This window comes from Felis catus, chromosome B1 (assembly GCF_018350175.1).
Source record: "Felis catus isolate Fca126 chromosome B1, F.catus_Fca126_mat1.0, whole genome shotgun sequence".
Taxonomy (NCBI): domain Eukaryota; kingdom Metazoa; phylum Chordata; class Mammalia; order Carnivora; family Felidae; genus Felis; species Felis catus.
In genome coordinates this window covers 174,627,034-174,643,606 of record NC_058371.1, presented here as the reverse complement: position 1 = coordinate 174,643,606, position 16,573 = coordinate 174,627,034, and the positions used below count along the sequence as shown (strand labels likewise).

The 16,573-nt window shown below is 35.7% G+C and overlaps 1 long non-coding RNA gene across 1 annotated transcript; it reads right to left on the bottom strand.

Annotated features, from left to right (window-relative positions):
- Positions 1–4,100: 4,100 nt before the first annotated feature.
- Positions 4,101–16,131, bottom strand: LOC123385088. The gene is made up of 2 exons (XR_006597151.1): positions 15,873–16,131; positions 4,101–4,534 (listed from the first exon to the last, which is right to left on the bottom strand). It is a non-coding gene; the product is annotated as an uncharacterized LOC123385088 (long non-coding RNA).
- Between the last annotated feature and the right edge of the window lie 442 nt (positions 16,132–16,573).

Genomic DNA, 16,573 nt, shown 5'->3' with positions numbered 1-16,573 from the left:
GCAGTAAAACTACTTGGTATGATACCATAAGGCTGGATACATGCCATTTACATCTGTCCAGATCCACCAAATATACAACACCGAGAATGAACCCTCATGCAATCTATGGACTGGGGAGGAGTATGAAGTCATTGTAGATCCATCAGTTGTCATAAATGTGACCTCTGGTGGGGGACGTTGATTAACAGGGAAGCTATGCATATATGTTGGGAAAGGAAGCACACAGGAAATTTCTATCTTCTTCTTGATTTTGCTATGAACTTAAAACTGCTCTTCAAAAAGGCTATTAAAAATAATAAAGGAAAAAAAATGAAAAGGATTTCACACGGCTCCTGGGCACTTGAACAAAGATCCTCATAGCAGGTCTCTGCAAGGTCTGTCACTTTCAAGCCAAAGTACCCTATTTTAGGTCAAATATTTTGTAATCAGATTGCAAAACCATGGAGCCTCCTTTAGTCCACTGCCCTCTTACTCCAGCCTCCATATTTCTCATGGAAAGACTTACTTCTTTATTCCTGTCAGACCTCATACTCTCTTCTGTATTTCACCGTATATCTTAAAAGCTTATTCAACTCAGCCCAGTTCATTAGATTCCTAAGAACTATTAATTTCCCTCTTAGGAGTAGAAGGCAAATATTTATATTCCATTTTTTTTTTCTGGTGCAAAGAAACGTTAAAAAAAATCAGGTAAGTCTCAATAAAAATGCAAGGACATCCTTCCTTTCTCTCACACACTATTCAATCCCTAAAGGACTTATGAGGGCTTGGCTCAATACATAAACTGTATCTTAAATCTATACGCTTATTTCCAGTAAGTGCCACTTTATCTGCCATGGCCCTGATTGTTTATCGTTTTTTACTTGGATAAGTTATAGCCTCCAAACTGGACTCCTCAGTTTCTCTTGCTAGACCCGTGGTATTTGTGAACACGAAGCAGCAGTATCCAAATGATGTTGAAGTGTTGGACCAAGAAAACTTTCCAGAAGCTGATGGTTGATTTGTGCTTTGAAGGATCACATTTTGGTCATACAGGAAATGGGTGGAGAGTATTCCAAAGAAAAAAAGGGTAAGAAAGACTCACAGGTAACAAGGCATAATAAGGTAACAGTGACCAGGTGGCGTTTCAAAGTCTAAGAGGATGGTGACTCACCTGGGATTCTTGGAGAAATATCACAAGCAGTGCAGACATTTGGTCTAAATATGAAATACAAGGGAGGTGGGTGACTCAGTCAGCAAAGGGTCTGACTTTTGATTTCGGCTCAGGTCATGATCTTGCAGTTTGGGAGATCAAGCCCCATATCTGATTCTGTGCTGATAATATGAAGCCTGCTTGGAATTCTCTCTCTCTCTGCCCTTCCCCTGCTGGAGTACCCCTGCTCCCTCTCTCTTTCTCAAAGTCAATACAAATTTTAATAAATAAATATGAGATATAGTATTTTGAAGTACATTACCCTAGTTGGCATATTTCCTTCCATATTGTTTAGAATAGAGAAGTTCAATTTAAATAAGGTTGTGATCACTAGAAGTGTAACTTCCCCCACTTAGATTTACTTTCTATTTCTGCAAACTAAAATGCACAACCATTTCTTCTTCCCTTAATGAATCATTGGGCTTTTGAAAGACAAATGAAATTTACATACCTGAAGAACAAGCAGCCTTCAATTCATTATATACCAGCTTTTGAGAAAGGGATATTCACCTTGACTTTAGCACTCTCTGTACTAAGAGTCACTTCAGAGAGTTAATTTGGTGCCATGGTGATAGGGAGAAAGGGGGGGGGAAGGATCCTAACATTTCTCAGCAGAAAATATCTTCCTAAGTAACATATCAAAAGTGCATCAGAATCTCTGACTGTTGCTGGAGTTCTTTATGCATTTAAAATTTAAGTGCGTAGAGGAAAAGAAAATAGTCCTTCTAAACCTGTGGCTCTCAATTATGGAGGATTTTACCCATCAGGGAACACTTGACTGTGTCTAAAAACATTCTTAAAAATTTTTAAAAATGTTTATTATTTCGGAGACACAGAGAGACAGAGCATGAGTGGGGGAGGGGCAGAGAGAGAGGGAGACACAGAATCTAAAGCAGGCTCCAGGCTCTGAGCTGAAGGCCTGACGCGGGGCTTGAACTCACAGACCGTGAGATCATGACCTGAGCCGAAGTCAGTTGCTCAACCGACTGAGCCACCCAGGCACCCCTGTCTAAAAACATTCTTAATTATCCAGGAGATGCTACTGGTTTGTAGTGGGTAGAAGACAGGGCTGCTGATAAACATGAGGACATGTGCAGGGCAGTCCCTCACAACGAGACTTAGGCAGCCCACCATGTCGATAGTTGCATTTGAGAAGTTTTGTTCTAGACCAAGCCTCTCATTTTATGAAAGATGAATCCAATGCCCAGAGAAAGAACATGCACAGCCCACAGTCTCACAGCTGGGGAGAAGTGCGATTTTTCCCACCTACCTCCTGTGCATCATAGGTTATGCCGTACAATTGAACTATTGGGTCCAAACTGCCAGAAAGACAAGGTTCTTCCAAGAATCCAAGAATCCAGGTATCTACCAGCATGATCACTGTTTTCCTTTTATGGGTATGTTAAATCTCATTGCTTTCTCTTTGTGGAAGAAAAGCAATACCAAAAAAGTGGTCTAATTTCAGAAGGGAACAGCCAAGAGTCTTTAAGTTTCTTGCAGGAAACCAAAGAACTCTGAGAATATGGAGTTTTCTTTTGGGATATAAATAGAACTCATATGAGCCTTGGAGAATTTGAATCACCCACTCTTTGGCACCTAAAATTTCATTTGGCCTAACAGCATCTGCAGTGTATTAAAAAAAAAAATTATTCAGATTATATCACTCCCCTGCTGAAAACTCACCAATGGCTTCTTCTAGCAATTCCAATAAATCCCTGACTCTTTTATCAGTGAGTGCAAGACTCTGCTCTTCTCAGCATTCTGACCTTATTTTTTACTTCTCTCCCTTTGTCTCTGCCTCACAACTTTGAAGTTACTCTTTTCTGTAAAAGAAATGCTATATCCCCCAGGGAATTCACATTTAGCTTCTTCTCATCATTCATTCAGGCCTTGGGAAAAAAAAAATGTCAGCTCTTTAGAAAAGATTATCCTATTTAAAGAAAGTTACCCCTACGATTACTGATTGTCACCTGTTTAGTTCCTTCATAACACTAATAAAATCTAGGATTACTTATGTGTTATTTACTTGTTGGCTTTTCCTTTGACTAGAATTTCCAGGAAGGCAGGACTGTCTCTATCTGTCTCGTTCAGTGCCATATCTAGAGCATTTTCAGTCTACAGCACTCAGTAAAACTCAGTATGTTTGCTAAATGTATGAATGAATGAAGTCAGTGACAACAGTGAGAAAAGGGGGAGATATTTTAATGTGAGACCTCAGGGGAAAAGACAAGGAAAGAAAGGGGGAGGGGATGCACAACAAATTCTATTTCCAGGAATAAGAATGATCAAAGGAGGGGTAAGAATGATTTTGTCAGGAGTGACATCAATAAGGAATCTGTCCCGAAACGGCAGTCTCAATTAAGTATGATCTAAATTTTAGCTAAAACAACAAACAAAAAAGCAAACAAAACAAAACAGTGAATATACAAATAAGAATAGGAGAGAGACTGTTTGAAGATACAAACTTGCTAGTAAAGAAGTCCTGGAGGTCTACTGCATAGTGTAGTGAATCTAGATGATATTGTATTATAGTCAACATTACTAAGAGACTAGGTCTTGATTATTCCTACCACAAAAAATATCAAATGACACTTAGGTGTCATGATAGAGGTGCTACCACTATAATGGCAATCAGATTACAATATATAAGTATATCAAACCAACATGTTATACACCTAACATTTATACAGTGTAAAAATAAAAAGAAAGTGAAAACAATTTTTTTTTAAATTTTTTTAACGTTTGTTTATTTTTGAGAGAGAGACAGAGACAGAGCAAGAGCAGCTAAGGGGCAGAGCCTGACTCAGGGCTCGAACTATCTATGAGATCATGACCTGAACCAGTCACACACTCAACCAACTGAGCCACCCAGGCACCCCAAAAACAATCTCTTCATTCTTTTAAGATTTCATATTCTTCCAAAACTTTTATTTTACACTTTCCACCACCCAATGACTTGGGTTCCTCCTCTGTAGTCTGAAACATCACAAATACTTCATAGATAAGACAATCCCATAAAATCGTTGTTAGGATTAAATTGGATTTAAAATACAAGGGTATTATCACAAAGCCTAGCATCTAGAGTTTAACAATTATCATTACTGTCAGTAGGTGATAGGGTTTATTAATGGTTCATCGCTATGTGCTTTAATTTAATTACTATCAGTAACAAAACCACACAGAGAAAACAAAGAAATTTAAGAAACCCAGAAGGAACTGTGTGGATGTTTCAAAAACAGCAGCAAAGGGAGAAATTAGGGACTGGCACATTCTTCCAGAGCCCCAGTGGAATATAATACAGATGGAAGAGTTGATGTTGACAGCAGGTAGGCAAATCCCTGGGGCCTGTGGAAGAGGAAAGCACATTACAATGAACCGCTGGAGGTTATGGATGAAAAAGGAGAAGAGATACTGAATTTAAGAAACTTTCCAGAGAAAGCAATAAGCAGAATTTGGAGTTAGCTCTATATTTGAAACAGAAAAAGTGGTGAGAAAAAAAAAGGTAAAGCTTAAAATATTGCAAAGGTTTGTAATATAGAAGTATCCCCATCTTTCTAATTCTTTCTTGAACTTTCCATTTTTTTTTCAGTATATTTGCATCTCCAGAGCACATGTGCATTTTTCTCTCTTTGTATCTGTTTTATTTTCTTCTTCCCATTCCTTCTCCCTTCCCTCTGTCCCTTTCTATTTCTAGGTCTTTTTCATTCCTCATCTTTTTGACATTTTGAGTATGTTCTCAGATGGTTTCCATGGGGAATTACTAAAGTGAGAGCCACAGTTCCTTTCTAGAGGCGCTTCTAACATGAGCCTCATGGCTCCTTGTGATTAAAATAATTAATCTTCATTTGCTTCAAAACAGTCATGAGGCTTAAGTGTCTCCCACACTATTGTAAACAACTTAAAGTGAAAGCATGTGGCATTTGCTTTCCATTCCCAGTGCTGAGTATCATGCCTGCCTGGCATCTTGCCAGCATCTAATAAATGAAAATGTTAAAATGAATAAGTAGTATTTATTTATTTTCAAAGCAGCATCTACTAAAGGACCCAACACAAAATTTTGGAAAGAGAAACTATGGACATAATGAAAGGGAACCAAATGTATTCAATGGAATTCCTCTAGAGAGTATCTTGAAAGGCACTTAAGGAAAAAAAAAAAAAAAAAAGGCGAGAGCTCAAAGAAACAACTATGGTCTCCAATCAATCATAGGAGAGAAATGAGAAGGAAATGGAGGGCAAGAGGGAGCATTGGTAGAAGCTGGGGTGGAGATGACAATTTTGTGTTCCACCTATGCAATATATCCTTTTCCTATGATCTTTACAAATCTACAATAAATGAGCCAATGAAATGCCCAGGTTGTCTTTTGTGGAAGCCAGGAAAGAGCTAACAGGTGGAGGGTCTAGATGACATTTCCATTGCTCATTTATTAAGGCAAATAAAAAATGAAATAGCTACCAGACTTTGTGGAAATAAAAGATGAAAATCAAAACCAGAATAAGTATTTTTCTCATCAAGTAAAATTTAAAAACTATTATTGTTGATTGACCTTTAGAGTATAGAAAGATTAACAGACTTATGTAGTATTGGAAATAAATATTGTTATTCTTTGGGAAAATAAGTAGACAAACCATATCATGCTTTGAATATGTAAGTTACTTGACCATAAAAATATGCTTTTAGAGATTTACTCTAAGTAATTGAAAATTAATAAAAAATAGTCTTTCCACTTAAAATGTTAAAAATTGAAGATACCTAAATGTTTAACTTTACAAATATAAATATATTTATGCATTCATTGATTTTATACAGCTATCATAAATGATGTAAGAGTACAATTACGATGACCATTGAGAAAGGTATTGAACTGTTCAATCACTCTATTGTACACCTGAAATAATATAACAATGTATTTTAACTTCACTGGAATTAAAATGTAAAAATCACTTAAAAATTGAAAAATGACAGGAAAGTGCATATTATTTAAAAGTACAAGGAAAAGAAAAATTGTATATTGAAAAACTGTATATTGATTTTTAGCCTATTTACATGTATATAAAAATGTGTACATATTTCTGTACTTTCTAAATTGTATACAAAAAGCAACAAAAGAAAACAAGGATATAAAACTTTAAATAAATTCAACCCTAGCTGCCATCAGTTCATCCAAATTGTTAAGAAGTAAGTAGTGGCCCTAGTAAGCATACAGAATGACTAATGCCCACATCTTGGTGTCCAACAGCAGGAAATATGGCTCCTTGGGGAACTGGCTAACTAAGGACTGGAACAAAAAGTTAGCAAGGGGAGCCTGGAGCATCTAGCAGTGCCAAAAATTAAACTGCAAAAAAAAAAAAAAATTAAATAAACATAAATAAAAATATAAATAAATTTCTGGAGGTATATGAAAAGAACACAGGAATTAACTGAAAGCTGATTCAATAGCCAAAGCTGGAACAATTTGAGAAATAAAGTAGTATTGGATTATAGCCCAAAGTATATAAAATATTCACAAATTCACACTAATAGAAATAAATGATTGTATAAATAAATGAGGGAGATTAGATTAATCCCCCTTGAAGAATTCCAAATAATTTATATAGATATTCAGCCTTCATAAAGAATAGCATATACCCCCAGATCTTAAGTGTGAGTTGTGCAGAATGACTTCTTTCCAAAGAGGTCACTGTGGAAAGAGGAAAAAAATATTAACTTTCTAGTGAAGAAACTTGATAAATGCTACTTCTATAGGTGATTATGATCAAATACATTAACAATGAAAAATCCTGGGGATAGCACATATATCAATATGATGTGATGAAAATGTCACCTTTCCTTTAGAGTCTACCTATCAAAAAACCATAACCTTAGTTGAATGAGGAGGAAAACATCAGACAAATTACAATAGAGTGGAACTCTAAAAAATAGCTGACCAATACTATGAAAAACTATCAAGGTCATAAAAAGTAAGCAAAGTTTGAAAAACTGTCAGAACCAAGAGGAGCATAAGAAGACGTGACAAGTAAAGGCAATTTGGTAGCTTGGATGGACCCTGGAACAGAAAAAGGACATTAGGTAAATAATAAGGCAACCTAAATAAACTATGTATCTTCAATAGTACCATAGGCATTATAATAAATCAATATTGCCTTATTTTTAAGTACCATATTAATTAAGATGTTAGTAATGGGAGAAACTATACCTTGTTGCATCTCATTACACCAATAATGAAGAGTAGAAAGAAAAATTAGGAAAACAACCCTCTTTACAATTGCACCAAAAATAATAAGATACCAAGGAATAAGCCTAACAAAACAGATCAAAGACCTGTACTCTGAAAACTATAAAACACCAATGGAAGAAATTGAAGATGACACAAAGAGATGGGAAGACATTCCATACTGATTACTTGGAAGAACAACTATTGTTAAAATGTATGTACTACCCAAAGCAATCTACTCATTTAATGCAATCCCTATCAAAATACCAACAGCATTTTTCACATAACTAGCACAAACCAACCTAAAATTTATATGGAAACACAAAAGACCCTGAATAGCCAAAGCAATCTTCAAAAAGAAAAGCAAAACTGAAGGCATTGCAATTCAGACCTGAAGTTACATTACAAAGGTAGAGTGATCAAAATAGTATGATCCTGGCACAAAAATGGACACATAGGTCAACAGAGCAGGATAGAAAACCCAGAAGTGAACCCACAACTGTATGGTCAACTTATCTTTGACAAAGCAGGAAAGAATAGTCAATGGAAAAAAAGACAGTCTGTTCAACAAATGGTGCTGGGAAAACTGGGCAGCAACATGCAGAAGAATGAAACTAGGCCACTTTATTCCACCATACACAAAAATAAACTCAAAATGGATTAAAAACCTCAATGTGAGAACTTAAACTGTAAAAATCCTAGAGGAGAACACAGGCAATAACCTCTTTGACATCAGCTGTAGCAATTTCTTTCTAGATAGGTCTCCTGAGGCAAGGGAAACAAAAGCAAAAATGCACTATTGAGACTTCATCAAGATAAAAAGCTTCTGTACAGCAAAGGAAACAATCAACAAAACTAAAAGGCAACATACGAAACAGGAGATTATTTGCAAATGACCTATCTGATAAAGGGTTAGTATCCAAAATATACACAGACATTATCAAACCCAACACCTGAATAATGAATAATCCAATTAAAAAAGATGGGCAGAAAACAAAAGATGCTCCACGTCACTGATCATCGGGGAAATACAAATCAAAACCACAATGAGATATCACCCCACACCTGTCAGAAAAATCAACAATACCAGAAAAAAACAGGTGTTGGGGAGGATGTGGAGAAAGGGGACCCCTCTTGCACTGTTGGTGGGAATGCAAACTGGTACAGCCACACTGGAAAATAGTATGGAGTTTCCTCCGAGAGCACAATTGATAGGTTTGAACTAATATCTCTCGGCATATAAAGCCCTGCAACTGGCAGAAAATTTATTTTCATTTCAATTAGTCATAGAATTTTTCTCCAAAATAAGAGCATATTAGGATATACAAAAATTCTTGAAAATTACACAAAAAAGCATCAAATATTATATAATCATATAAAATAAATTATAAAAAGATAACTATAAATCCCCTCTTATTTGGATAACTTAAGATCCTTTTAACAAAATCATGGGAAAAAAAGAAAATGTAATGGAAATTTAACTATATTAAATTGGGTGAGATGAAGCTAAAACTACATAGGAGGGAAATCTTTATCCTTGAATGCTTATTACAGTAAAGAAATATTGAGAAATAAGAAATAAGCATCCAACAATTCAGATAAATGGAATATAGGAAAATACAAGCAGGGTGTAAATATCAGTAAAAATAGAAAAAAAAACAGGCAAAGAGGAAACCTCGACAAAATCCAAGTTGATGATTTAAAAGATTAATAAATTAGACAAGATTCTGGTATTACTGTTCAGAGGAAGAAAAGAAAAAGGCACCCACACAAGCACACATATAAACACAAAAATTGTTACCCACACATACACATACATCCCCATGGTATCAGGAATAAAGAAAGGAAATTAACTAATATACTAAAGATTTGAAAATATCATATAATACTATAAATGATTTTATTGCATTAAAATTGAAAGTTTTGAGGAAATGAAAATTTGTTAGAACCATATAATTTACCAAAACTCACTGAAGAACAAGTAGAAGAACTGAGTAGTCCTATAATGATTTAAGAGAATGAAGAATAGAAAAGAATCTACACATACATACAAATAAACCTATAGTGTGTGGGTAGATAGATTTAGATCCAGGTGGTTTTATAAAGAAATTTTACCCAACTTCTAATATACAAATGATCCAAATTTTAAGCAAATTATTCCCCCAAAACAAACACAAAACTTAGTATAATCTTAATATATAACAAAGACAGTACAAGAAATGAGTAGCTCAACATCACTTACGAACAAAATTTTACCTATGCAACATTTCAAAGAACATCTCAGCAAAATATGGTAATTTTTACCTACCCAGGCCTTCCACATGTCAACTCTGCCCTATTCCAGCCTTGCCCATTACCAAATGGAAAACTTTGCCTAATTCTGAAGTTATAAATAAGCATACTGGCCTGATCCTATAAACTATGCTCTTTAACTTATCTTTAATAATAAAGATATTTTGGGGCACCTGGGTGGCTCAGTCGGTTAAGCAGCCCACTTCAGCTCGGGTCATGATTTCGCGGTCCGTGAGTTCGAGCCCCGCGTGAGGCTCTGTGCTGACTGCTCAGAGCCGGGAGCCTGTTTCAGATTCTGTGTCTCCCTCTCTCTGGCCCTCCCCCATTCATGCTCTGTCTCAAAAATAAATAAACGTTAAAAAAATAATTAAAAAAATAATAATAAAGATATTTTGACCTCCATCTTTACTCCTTTAGTTATCAAACTATACCTAACGTCATCAAAAGAAAGGCACGATTACTAAGGTGCTATTAGTGTCGTTTAATACAGGTCGCGAACTCACTTAAAATGTTCACACTTATAATTTTACAGTGTCAATAAATGGTGCATTATTTTTAGCTGTATAAACTGAGGAACGTCAGAAGTTGAGTAACTTGTCTAAGATCCTACAGCTAGTAAGGGTAGAGTCAGGATTCCAATTCTGATGAAATGAATTAATTGGCTTTACATATATATATGGCAAAAGGAAGGTATATTGACCAAATGCAGCTTTAATTATGTGGAAAATATTTCTTCATATAATACACTCAAGTCAACTTTTTTTTCCTATCGTTTTTAAAATTTTTTTTAATTCTATTTTTTATTTTTTAAAATTTGCATCCAAATTAGTTAGCATATAGTTAAACAATGATTTCAGGAGTAGATTCCTTAATGCCCCTTATCCATTTAGCCCATTCCCCCTCCCACAACCCCTCCAGTAACCCTCAGTTTGTTCTCCATATTTATGGGTCTCTTCTGTTTTGTCCCCCTCCCTGTTTTTATATTATTTTTGATTCCTTTCCCTTATGTTCATCAGTTCTGTGTCTTAAAGTACTCATGAGTGAAGTCATATGATTTTTGTCTTTCTCTGACTAATTTCACTTAGCACAATACCCTCCAGTTTCATCCATGTAATTGCCAATGGCAAGATTTCATTCTTTTTGATTGCTGAGTAATACTCCATTGTGTGTGTGTGTGTGTGTATCCATCTTCTTTAGCCATTCATCCATCGATGGACATTTGGGCTCTTTCCATACTTTGGCTATTGTTGATAGTGAGGCTATAAACATGGGGGTGCATATGTAGCACACCTGTATCCCGTGGACAAATGCCTAGTAGTGCAATTGCTGGGTCATAGGGTAGTTCTATTTTTAGTTTTTTGAGGAACCTCCATAATGTTTTCCAGAGTGGCTGCACCAGCTTGCATTGCCACCAACAATGCCAAAAAGATCCTCTTTCTCCACATCCTCGCCAACATCTTTTGTTGCCTGAGTTGTTAATGTTAGCCATTCTGACAGTCATAAGGGGATATCTGACTGAAAGCACCAACACATTCCACATAAGAAAACTCAAAATTTTAGAAAAGAAACATGATACTATATCTTTGTGGTAGGATAGAGAATATTCTCATACACGTGAAGGAAAGGGTAAAATTTATAGAATATAAATAGTTTGCCATATTAAACTGAAAACCTCTGTATGACAAGAGATCAGAAACAGAATAAGTCACAGACCGAAAGAAGATATTCATAACCCATATAACAGATAAAGAATTAGCAATTGGAAAATACAATGAACTTCTTCAAATCAATAAAAATCAAAAGGACACAAACCCAATAAAAATAATTCAAGGATACAAATGGGCAATTCACAGGTGAGGAAATAAACATGAATAAATTATTAGAAGTCCAAGATCACTGGTAAAAAGTTAAATGCAAATGAAAATAACAGTAAGAATCCTTCTCACATTCAACTGATGGTCAAAATTAATGAGAATAGGAACACCAGATATTGATGAAAATGTAACAGGGACTCTTATTATTAGTAAAAGATAAAAATCATAGAGCCATTTTGGTTAGCAATTTGTTTAAGGTAGGCACATCCTAGGGTCCTGAATTTTACTATAATTGATTACCCTGGAGACCGTGCCACACATGTTCAAGGAGACAGGTAGAAGAATGTTTCTTCAGCATTAATCATACCGAAAACAGATAAGATAAACTCTAAATGCCGCTTGGAAAAAGAGTAGAAAAATTAAATGGGGTGGATTAGTACAATGGGATACTCGGCAGTAGTTAAAGCAAAACAGAGTATGTCTACATGTATCCACATGAAAATCCTCAAAATTAAAGTTGTCAGCCACAAAGATTTTTTAAAGTACAAAATGAACCCATGTATATAAAATATGAACCCACAGAGATGAAGGGAGATTTAACATGGAGTTAAATGAACCTTAAGCTTTGGCAGCTTTCGCTTGCATAGGCCTCTTTCCAGGGAAGATTTTTTTTTTTTTCTGCATATTAAATCACAGTTAAACATAAAACTTTCAGTGTTAGGGTATTGAAGGGTAGCCGATACGGGGAGAAATTATCAATGATGCACATACTTGGTTAGTAAAATATTTACACTTATTTATTTTAATAAAGTAGAAAGTTAGATAGTAAAGAAATAAGCATGCATTACTTTCTTGAGACAGGTCAGGCCTTCCCTCAGCCACAGCTGCTGCCCTCTAGCAAAGCTAGTAACTTCTACCAATGAGCGTTCCTTCCTTCGGAATCCCTACATATATCGAGCAAAAGCCTGTATCAGCATGAGAAGAAGCATGAAGTAGTAAGTTCAATACACTCCAGCTATCAATAATAAAAATAAATTAAGTTCATTCATGCTACAAGGCAAACAATTTTCTAATTGCTCCATAAAAATTATTAAGAAGTGGTGTCATGGGAAGAGGGAATCAAAGACTATGTGGTCACAAATAAAGAAACATGTATTATAGAGGTAGGTCAGACAACTTATCTTAAAATATTATGTTACTTTTGGGGAATGCGAAATGCTTGCCATATTTATCGGCTCTTCACATTTTTAAACATGTTGTATTTTTTTCTTCATTCTACAGAAGTATTCACTTTTGCATCTAACTATGCTTTGTAATCATGGTTTTTTTCCCCCCATCAAATAAGGGCCCCAGAGTGCACACATAAAAAATTTATACAGTGAAACCTTGGTTTGCAAGCATAATTCGTTCCAGAAACATGCTTGTAATCCAAAGCACTTGTATATCAAAGCGAATTTCAAGAACCATTGGCTCAGTTGTGATCATGTGACACTCGGCATCACGTACTACAGTACTGTTTTTTTATATACATGATGACATACAGGGGAAAGATAAACAACTTTAAAGTAGTGGTGACTGGTGGGGAGGAAAGGAAACAGAGGGAGGAGTTAACTGAATCTGCATTATTTTTCATTTTCAAAGACAGATTCGATGCACATATGGCAAAATGTTAACATCTGTTTAATCTTGGAGGTGGGTACATAGGTGTCTATTATTTTTGCACATTTTTATGTGCTTGAAGTTAGGCTTGATTATGATTTCAATTCATGCTATTAATAGGAAACAATTTATTCATGTGAAAAGTTTAAGCTATTGCTATAATAGGTCACATATTTGACAAGGTGATTTTACCTTGTGCCATTTATCCTAAGGTAAAAATAAAACACTTTACATACATAAAATATTTACTTTAATATTTATAATTTTAAACATATGACCAAGCAATGTGCTAAGCTCTAAAATAAGATAAAAACAGAGGGAGGCAAACCATAAGAGACTCTTTAATACTCACTTATTTCTGAGACAGAGACAGAGAGAGGGAGACTGAGGGTGAGAGGGGGATACAGAATCCAAAGTAGGCTCCAGGCTCTGAGATGTCAGCACAGAGTGCTACCTCACAAACCATGAGATCAAGACCTGAGCCGAAGTCGGACACTTAACTGACTGAGCCACCCAGGTGCCCCAAGAGTCTGTTAAAGACAGAGAACAAACTGAGGGTTGCTGGAGTGGTGGTGGGGGGCGGGGAGTTGGCGTAAATGGGTGATGGGCACTAAGGAGGGCACTTGTTGGAATGAGCATTGGGTGTTATAGGGAAGTGATGAATCACGGGATTCTACTCCTGAAACCAATACTACACTGTAGGTTAACTAACTTGAATTTAAATAAATTTTAAAAATAAATAAATACAAGCATTTCTTTGTTATATTTCTTTTTTTTTTGTAAAAGTCCCATGTTTATATTTATATTATTGTTGTTTTGAAGAAAAAAATTCTTAAGAATTGTGACTGGTTGAATTTACAATGCAATGGTCTATAAAGTGCATGCATACAGTCATTCAAATATCTACTGAGCTCTAATCATGTTCTAAACTAGTACTAGATATAAAGACCCAGTCCCAAATTTTGCAGATCTTGCAGTTGATTGGAGAAGACAGGCAACAAATAGACAAGAATATAAATAAATATTGGTATACATTGTGTTAAATGTTCTGAAAGGAAGAGTCTGTCAGTAGAGAAAGTTGAGTGGGGGTGGGGGGAAGCTCCTTTAGGAATCTCTCTGGAAAGAACATTTTAGCACATTTTGTCACAGAGGCTGACAAAAATCCAGTGTTCGATGAATTGATCAATAATGAAAATAATGATCCCAAAGTTTTAAAGCTGAAAGGATTAGAGATATAAATGCCCTTGGCAAAATCAAAGAGATCAATTGTAAGAACCATTGTAAACGGTCAGGGGATATTACAAATTCAATTATTAGTATATTGATGTTGAGATGTTATTTAAAAAAAGTCACTTCTTGTGAACAATCTCAGGAAGGAAATAATATAATCAGCCAATGAAAAATAGATATAAGGTAAAATAAATTAACTGGATAAGTAAAAAAAAAAAAAAAAAAAAAAAAAGATGTCAGGAATATAATACTAATTGAAAGAGCAAATTGTGAAACATGATTTATGCAACATAAAACAATTTATACGAGTATACACGTACAAAACAGTACTGCAAATTGGAGTTCATATATGTATAGGAAAAGCATAAAATATACATGGAATATGCATATATTTTACAGGACATTGGTCATCTCTGATGACAGCCAAAAGGAAGTGGGATTCATGAGGAATTTAAATATATGTACAGTATTTTATTTTGTTGGTTATCAAAGTTTATTTTGCAAGAGACAGCACAAGTGTGACAGGGGTAGACAGCAAGGAAGAGAGAAAGAATCTCAAGCAGGCTCTACACCGCCAGCACAGAGTTCAACATGGGGCTCAAATTCACAAAACCACGAGATCATGACCTATGCCAAAATCAAGAGTCAGACACTCAACCGACTGACCCACCCAGGTGCCCCATATCTACAATATTTTAATTAAAAAACAAGATTTGAAGCAAATATACCCAAACATCAATATTTGATCAATCTTACCGTGGATATCCCAAATTTATTACATTGTTTTTCATAATTTGACTGAAATATTTCATAATTTTGAATAAACAAAAATTTTAAAAAGCAATAAAAATCAATGAAGTAATAGCATAAGTCTGTATTATACATTTTACTTTTGGTGGCCAGGCAAGGAAGCAACTAACTCAATGTCTCTGGTTTTAGCAAGATTTGATTATGTCAGGATTCAGTTGCAAATAATAGAAAGAAAGCTAGCAATAATTGACCCTTGAACAATGCAGGGGTTAGGAGTGCCAGTCCCCTCCACTCCAAGCAGTTGAAAATTCCCATATAACTTTTGACTCCCCCAAAACCTAACTACTAATAGCTTACAGTTGACCAGAAGCCTTATTGATAACAAAAATGGTTGCATAATTGATTCTGTATATGTATTATATACTGCATTCTGACAACAGGCTAGAGAAAAGAAATTAAGAAATTCATAAGAAAAAATGTATTTGCAGTACTGTCTTATAAAAAATGTAAAAGTGGACGTGCACAATTCAAACTTGTGTTGTTCAAGGGTCAACCGTATTTTACGCAGAATGACATTTAATAAAGAGAATTAAAAGCTTATGGAATCGCCGAAAAGCTCAGTAGCTAGTTCTCTAGCAATGAGGCACACACCAACAGAACAAAACTAGCCCACCAAGAACACTGCTGTGTTATCTATAACAAAGAAATGAGAGAGTGGGAACTCACCTCCAGGAGCTACTAGCTCTGCAAATTCACAGCCTTAGCTTCCATCCAGGAGTCAGGAAGTCAACATTGACTACTGCACCCTACCTCTTCATTCTCACACCTAAGGAAGCACAGCGAAACGTTTGGAGTGTCTCACTGAGGAGACCATGACAGCCACACTCCTTCCTCCTTCTGTGTTTGTCAGTAGTGCCGAGACTAAGAAGCTTAAATCTACATTTCCAACACCTGATGAGCATTCACTGAAACTTCCAACACCTGATGAGCGTTCACTGAAACTTCCAACACCTGACAGTTCACAGTGGCTCCTGGAATTGATCTCTAGCTAAAGCAGGTGCAAAAACTCCCAGAGCCTTCCTGACCAAACTTTCCAGCAGTGATGGCAGCAGCCACAAAAGTATGGCTCGGCTTCCTCCCATGTTCCAACCTAATCAGATAAACTATATGAAATTAAGAACCCTCACTGCCAAAGGGTTTTGGAAATGTAGGTTCAAGCTTCTCAGTCTCCACATCACTGACAAACACAGAGGAAAGGAGAATGGCTGTCATGGACTTTTCCAGACCCTCCAAGCACTTTGTTGTATCTCATAGAAAGACCAGGGAGCTTTTGACATTTCTTATTACAGTTAATCCAGGAGCCATGTACAGTATAAATAGGGGATAATATCTGGAATATTTAGAAAGAAGCACATACTCCTTCCAAA